This window comes from Lipotes vexillifer, unplaced genomic scaffold (assembly GCF_000442215.2).
Source record: "Lipotes vexillifer unplaced genomic scaffold, Lipotes_vexillifer_v1.1 scaffold458, whole genome shotgun sequence".
NCBI classification, from domain to species: Eukaryota; Metazoa; Chordata; class Mammalia; order Artiodactyla; family Lipotidae; genus Lipotes; species Lipotes vexillifer.
In genome coordinates, this window is record NW_006783957.1 from 292795 (window position 1) to 299987 (window position 7193).

Consider the following 7193-nt stretch of genomic DNA (forward strand, 5'->3'; position numbering starts at 1 on the left):
AAGTGCTGAATGGCTCTGTCAGGCTCCTGTATTTAAGGAGACAGAATTGCATATTACAAGAAAATGATTGCTCAACTACCTTTTCATTAACAATTTGTCTAAAAGGAGACAGACTTAACTGCTTCTATTGAAGTTGGGAAGCAACAAATTGAATGTGTTCCATAAGGATTATGTCATACTTCAAACATATGGTGAGCTACAAACACCAAGACAGCGCATTTGGAAATAGTGGTGGGTTCCAGGTTGTTTGGTGGCTGTTTAACTGAATAGCCATAAATTCTTCCCCCCCCCAAAAAAAGGAACTTATCATTATCTGCACAATCTCAAGTGAAATACTGTAATGATTTTCTTTTATATATATTTTTGGTCCCTGACACATCACAGAAAAATTTCTTTGGGGGACCTATACTGAAGTTTACTAAGGAAACATTAGCTACAAAATACATCCCAGGTCAGTCCTTGTAATGGGTTTCCACGTTAGAGCACAGAGGAGACCACCAAAGGTGAGGTGGGGAAAACTTCTGAATGAGCCCAGGGTTAATGCATAAAAGGCTTCACAAAGTACACCTCGAGACTGAGGTCCTGGGGCAAACAGTCCAACCAAGTTGCTTCCACATCTGTCTATAGAACAGGATGTCCATTTAGTCCCCATCCTTACCCCATAATGTTCTAAATGAAATACTCTACCTTTCAACACTCCCAATGATCACATTAACTTGCACTGTCATAACTTATATGGCCAACAAGTATACAGCAGGTGAAAACCCCAGAACCCTAACTGCGGTTTATTCTGTTGTGTCTCTGAGACATGTTTCCACCAGGAAAACCACGCTTGGTCAGTCATGGAAACATTACTCATTAATGTTGTATGTAAGTTCAAGTGCTCTGTGCCAAAACAGCAATTCTGGTTTCCTACTTAATAGAAAGAGATCACTAATTACTGCGGAGGGGGAAAAAACATACTGAAAAATGCCTAATTCCGCACAGAAAAAAGGAAAACCACAGAGGCCACACTGGACAAAGCGGGTGCCAAGGGTCAGCTATGGGAAAAGAAGAGCATCATTAGAGAGGAGGAAGGGATAGTTGTTTTCTAACGAATTTTCAAAGATACTGTAGTAGGTTAACAAGACTGTTGTCTTGTCATGCAGAAAAACACTAGAGCAGCTGTCCTCAAACCCTTTTGATAGCAAGCATTTTTTAACTACCCCTTTACTATCTTAAAATAGAATACATATAAAACATAGTCTATAAAAACACTCATTAAGGTGGCTCCTATCAAAAAAAAAAGACCAGAAAATATTAAGTGCTGACGAGGGTGTGGAGAAATTGGAACCCTTGTGCAGTGTTGGTGGGAATGTAAAGTGGTGCAGCCACTATGAAAGATAGTATGGAGGTTCCTCAAAAAACTGAAGTATAATTACCATATGATCCAGCAATCCCACCCTGGGTATACATCCAAAGGAAATGAAAGCATGAGCTCGTGTTCATAGCAGCGTTATTCACAATAGGCAAGAGCTGGAAATAACCCAAACGTCCCTTGATGATGAATGGAAAAACAAAATGTGGTCTGTACATACTGTGGAATATTATTCTGCCTTAAAAAAGAAGGACATCCTGTCACATGTTACAACACAGATGACCCTTCAGGATGCTAAGTGAAATAAAAAACTCACAAAAAGACAAATTCTGCATGATTCCACTTATAGGAGGTACATAAAGTAGTCAAATTCATAGAAACAGAAAGCAGAATGATGATTAACAGGGGGTGTTTTTTAATGGGTATAGAGTTTCAGTTTTGCAAGGTGAAAAAGTTTCAAAGATGATATAAAATATATATAATATATATACATCCTAATGCAAACTTAATTTTAAAAATAATCATCACAGCGCCCTAAAACTGTAATAAAAAGGGGAAAATAAATTTGCAATAAAATGTACATATATTTCAACACAGAAAATCTCAGAGAAGGCAATACTGGAGGATGTAATGCAGTAGTCAGATGCTTGCTCCTGTCCTTAGAGACTTCATGAACACGAAAGCCATAGAGGTGAGTGGACAAGGTGACTACACTGGTAAGTCAAACCCCACAAGTGACTTTCCAGCTCTAACTCAGTCAAGTTCCAAGCAAAATAATTTATATGGTGGCTGCCTTCAGAAAATTTAGAGTAGCTCACACCTGTGCACGTGGAAAACAGAGAGTATTTTCACACGTATGAAAGTCCCATGGCAGGAAACAACATGAGACTACGAATGTGCATCGCTCATCAGCTCTGAGTGTCGACATGGCATGTGTGATACAATTCAATAATTATTTTGTTTCATGAACAAGTAAATGAAAGAAAAGGAATCTGGGATTTCTACTCTCTGTTTCCTTGCTTTTCATAATCCCAATGCACTCCATGCAAAGGAAAACCCTTCCAAATGTAAAAGACAAGATGTAATCTCTGTCCTTCTTACGTAGCTTCTTAGAGACTGTCATTGAAGACACAGGCGGGCATGGAGAAACTCCCCGGGAATGAATGGCATGCTAAATGCTGTGGTTTAACCCAAAGTATCATGGGTTAGAATTCTCTTCCTGTGGATGACATGTTCAAAGGATGGTGATGACAAAAAGGATATTAGGAAGCTCTTTCTGCAGAACATATGGCCTAATTTTGCCACATTCTTTCCCCTTGAACAGGGCAATGGTGTCCTTGGTCAGTAACTCTGTGTGTTTCCTTAAGCAGTGCTGGGCATGGCCTTTGTCAATGTTCACTGGTAGAAACTATGTAATGTGTGGTTGTAATTGCTCAAACTGTAAGTCTTATAAACGCAAACATCTACTGCATTATTTTTGTTGTTTTTAGGTCATTCTTCCCAAGATTTCAAGGCTTATGTAAATTTCGAGATGAACCATTACATTTCCTGCGGGTAAATTTTGAAATTCTGGAGATTGCTTGGGTGGCGGTGTCTACTTGGCTGTATGCTTTCAAAGGCATCGGTGAAAAGACCCCAGGAGCACCAAACATAATTAGAAACCTGATCTATGCTCAAAAAGGAAAGAAATAGTAACAGTAACTTAAATATCCAGGGTAATCACCTTTTAGTAAATAAATATTTAATTTTAAAAATTAAAACAAACAAACAAAAAATAAAGTCCCATGGGACATTTGAGAGTCCGGCAGGGCCCAGGGCAAATCCACCCATGGGCAGTACTACCTCATGCACTGCAGGATGCAGGGGCCCTAGGCCATGCTCACTAAATGCCAGCAGAGCCCCCCGACCCTCGTCACAAGCAAAAATGCCCCTCCAGTTTCCATAATGTAGCACCCCCCAGGGAAAACCACCCCAACAGAAAGCAGTGAGAATTGCCTAACTAAACCATGAGACCCAGAGAGAAAATCAAGGGGGGGCCTCTTACCCCAGATTCTGTACCCTGCCAATCAAACAGCTCAGGCCCCACCCCTAGGCCCTTGCCCAAGGGAGAGCCACACAAGTCTCAGAATGCAAGCAAAGGGTCCTCTCAGCAAAGCCATCTCGGGACAAAATTCAGATTTCGTGTTTTAATATCTTTGACACAGTTTATGCCCTCTCCACACAAGTCCCTGACGTGGAGTTTTATTTTACTTAAGACTCTTGAAAAAAAAAGGTTTCAGCCTCAAAGGAGCAAAGCACTAATGGTGAAAACCTATGTGCTGTTAGACCCCTGAGGGAACCATCCTTGATCTTCCTGATGGTCCCCAAATAATCCCCTGCTTGGAGACACCCAATCTGCCAACAACTGGCACTGATCCTGTATGGAACCTGAGTGTCCTTGCATTTTCACTTTGTGATTGGCATCTTCCTTCCTGCTTTGTGAAATTGTGTGGCCGCCTGGAGACTGAACAGAACTGGCATGGCTGCAATGGCACAACCAGCCTCTGCAGCTTCCTCTAGCCCCAGCATCTACCAGTGTTTAGAGGAAACAGACGAAGGGCGTAATGAGGAGTTACATCAAGGAGAAAACTATACTCAAACGCCAATCAGACACAAGTTAGCATCTTACCCACGTGCCGTACACAGAAGGAGATGGGCAATGGGCTTCCTTCCAGGGCTAAGCCCACGTGAGAAGGATCTTTAGAGGTTCTAATGCCAGCCAGTTCTCCCTGCCCTCATGCATTTAACATACATTTATCGCACAGTGATGTGTGCTGCTACTAATACTAAACACTTACTGCAAAAATGAGACCTAGTCCCTACACCCAAGCAGTTCCAACTGAGGGTGCTGAAACTGTAACAGAGATAAACACAGCATTCTCGAAAATACTGTGGGGTAGGGCAGGGATAGGAGTTGGCGGTAAAAGGTGATAACTTCCCCCTCAGTAAAATGCCTGAGATCCTGAAATGATTGGGGCAAATGGCTTTCACATGCCTGAATGACAGAGAATATTAAAAACTGGAAGCAAGCTTTGTATCTAGACACAGCTGAGTCCAGGAACCTATTTGATATGCAATTTTCTACTTAGCAGAGCAGGTACACAGAATTCAATTTGGGGGTGATCTGTATTCTATTCAGTTTCCACAATATCATTCAAATGTAGGCAGGGACGGGGAATTTATCTTCCTGCAAATTCACTCCCTAGGGGTCCGCTGGCTCACAGCGTGTTTCAGTGCAAGCTAGGTGGGAGGCAGAACAGACAACAGCAAGAAATTACAGCCACAAATCGCCCTGCGGGAGCCTCAGTGCTAAAACCACTGGCTTTTGCCCGCTCCTATAATTGCAGACCAAAAAGCACTGCCAGAAAAGGGATAACTAACCTGAAAAAAAAGGAAGCCTCTCCAGCTACCCAAGGAGCTGGTTTTGCTGTAGTCTGGAGCAGAAACATATTCTTTTCTAACATATTTCCTTGAGCTAAAACATTGCCATTTTATCACGTTTTATCATTTCTAAAATTTGGAATGTGTTGTGCAGTCAAACTGCACATTTTAAACAGTAGTATTTGGTTCTCCCCCTCAACACACCAAAAATACTGCTATTAAATTGATAGCGTTTTACAATCAGTGATATCTTAGAATCTAGGAAATTCAGTAATTACCATGATTTAAGAATTAGAGAACAACTAGAAACATAATACAGAGAGGCTAAGCATTGCCTTCCACACATATCCATTTCATCAGATGTTTTTTGTTTGCATCCCAGCGACCCAGAGGTTCAACTTTTGGAATTTCCAGAGAGATGTTAGACCTACCTCACACCTAAGGCCTTGCAAGGTGAACCTCCTGACCAAGCTCTCCCTGGGCAGGAGCCGCCCACCTCTCACCAGTCTGAGGGTACACCAAGCAGAGACAGAGGACTGGATTAAACCTCTGAGCTCAGCCCAATGTCAAGTCCTCAATTTTAAGAAAGGAGTGGCCCTGGCCACCATTGCCTTCTGCCTCTGGTGGGGCCAGTGTGGGTAGTGAGTCAAATCTGCAATGGCCAGTGTTTGTCCCAGAGTCCCTGCACTGCTGCAGGGCACCTCTTCATTCAGCAGTCAAGTTTTGTGAATGACCAGGCAAAATGGTACATTTCTTGGAAGCACGTGACTAACAATGATAGTCTTGGAGAAAAGGTATCCAGAGAATAAATATGATGCTGACACAGTCCTGGGATAAAGCTAATTGGCAGGGAATAGCTCACTACATAGTGGGGTTACCTTTAAGCTTTCATCCTCTTGTTCATTCATCCTCCCTGGCTATCAAATCTCAAGCCCCTCATCTTGGGCGCCAGAGTAACTCACTAAGAAAGAATCAAAAATGATACACTACAGACATTTCCTTTCAAATTCTTGATCCCAGGACTAGGGAGAAATTTTTCTTCCCCTAACCAGTCTAGGGTTTTCGTAAGAAACAGCTAAATGTGGAACAAGGTTCAGAGAGCTTTAGGAAGGGCTAGAAATACCCCCACCTGTGGCTGACAAACTTGAAAAGGCCAGTGGTGACTTGAAAGCTGACTGTGGTGAATCCATTTAAGGAGCTGTTAATAGCCTGAACAGTAACACAGAAGAGCCAAGAAATATCCATTCTCCATGGGAGCCTGTTTGAGCCAGGCATCTGTCAAAACACCTACAGAAGCAACCCTTGAGGTGGGAAATGCGAAGGGGAGCAATGCAAAAAAAAAACCCAGACATTGTCAAGAAATGCAGTTTTGCTGAAAAAAAAGCTAAAGGGAAATATGAGGCTAATATTTGAGAGTGAGAAAAATAAATGGCTTCTCTACTATTGTTTGGAAATTAAAAACTGGGAGGCAAAAAGAGCCTACATTAAGGTTTACAAACTTTGTTTTTTAAATGCTGGTAACGGCATAGTTTACCAAGACAATAAGAAAATATAAAAGTCACCAAATGCGAGTGTATGTGTGACACTGTGTATTCATGAGAAAAGACGGGATTCCAGAATAATGAAAAGACCTGAGTTTGGGTGGAAGCCAGCTGGATGCTGAGTGCTCCAAGGTCCCAGAGAATAACAGAACCACAAGACAGAAGGAGCCAGGGGGGGACTTCCCTGGTGGTCCAGTGGGTAAGACTCTGCACTCCCGATACAGGGGGCCCAGGTTCAATCCCTGGTTGGGGAACTAGATCCCGCATGCATGCCACAACTAAGAAGCCCGCATGCCGCAGCTAGAGTCCGTATGCTGCAACTAAGACCAGGTGCAGCCAAAATAAATAAATAAATATTAAAAAAAAAAAAAAAAAGGAGCCAGGGGACAAAAGCCACCCACCACCTGGGAACCCCCAGTTGGGCTATCCCATGAGTAAGAAACAAATGTCTGAAATTTAGAGGTTTGCTTGTTCAGTAACTGGTGTGACCCTAACAAACACACAGCTCTATCTCTACTGATGCACAATCTTGACGTTTCCTAAGTTCTCCATGTCCACATCTGTAAAATGGAAATATTAACAGCCCTTTACAGGTTTGTTGTGGTAATTAAGTTGGGAGGGGGATGAAAATCTGAACCTAGAACATTATAAATCTCCAGTACAAGCTTGGATTTGTTTTTTTCCAAGGAATAGAGACAAAGAATGACCAGGAACTGCAATGAGGTAAATAAAATTTAACATCATCACTAACAATAAGAAATAACTGGGCTTCCCTGGTGACACAGTGGATGAGAGTCCGCCTGCCGATGCAGGGGACGTGGGTTTGTGCCCCGTTCCAGGAGGATCCCACAAGCCACGGAGTGGCTGGGGCCGGG

The 7193-nt window shown here is 42.5% G+C and overlaps 1 non-coding gene across 1 annotated transcript; it reads left to right on the forward strand.

Annotated features, from left to right (window-relative positions):
* Positions 1–6499: 6499 nt before the first annotated feature.
* TRNAG-CCC (transfer RNA glycine (anticodon CCC)) lies at positions 6500–6572 on the forward strand. The gene has a single exon. It is a non-coding gene; the product is annotated as a tRNA-Gly (tRNA).
* Positions 6573–7193: the final 621 nt, after the last annotated feature.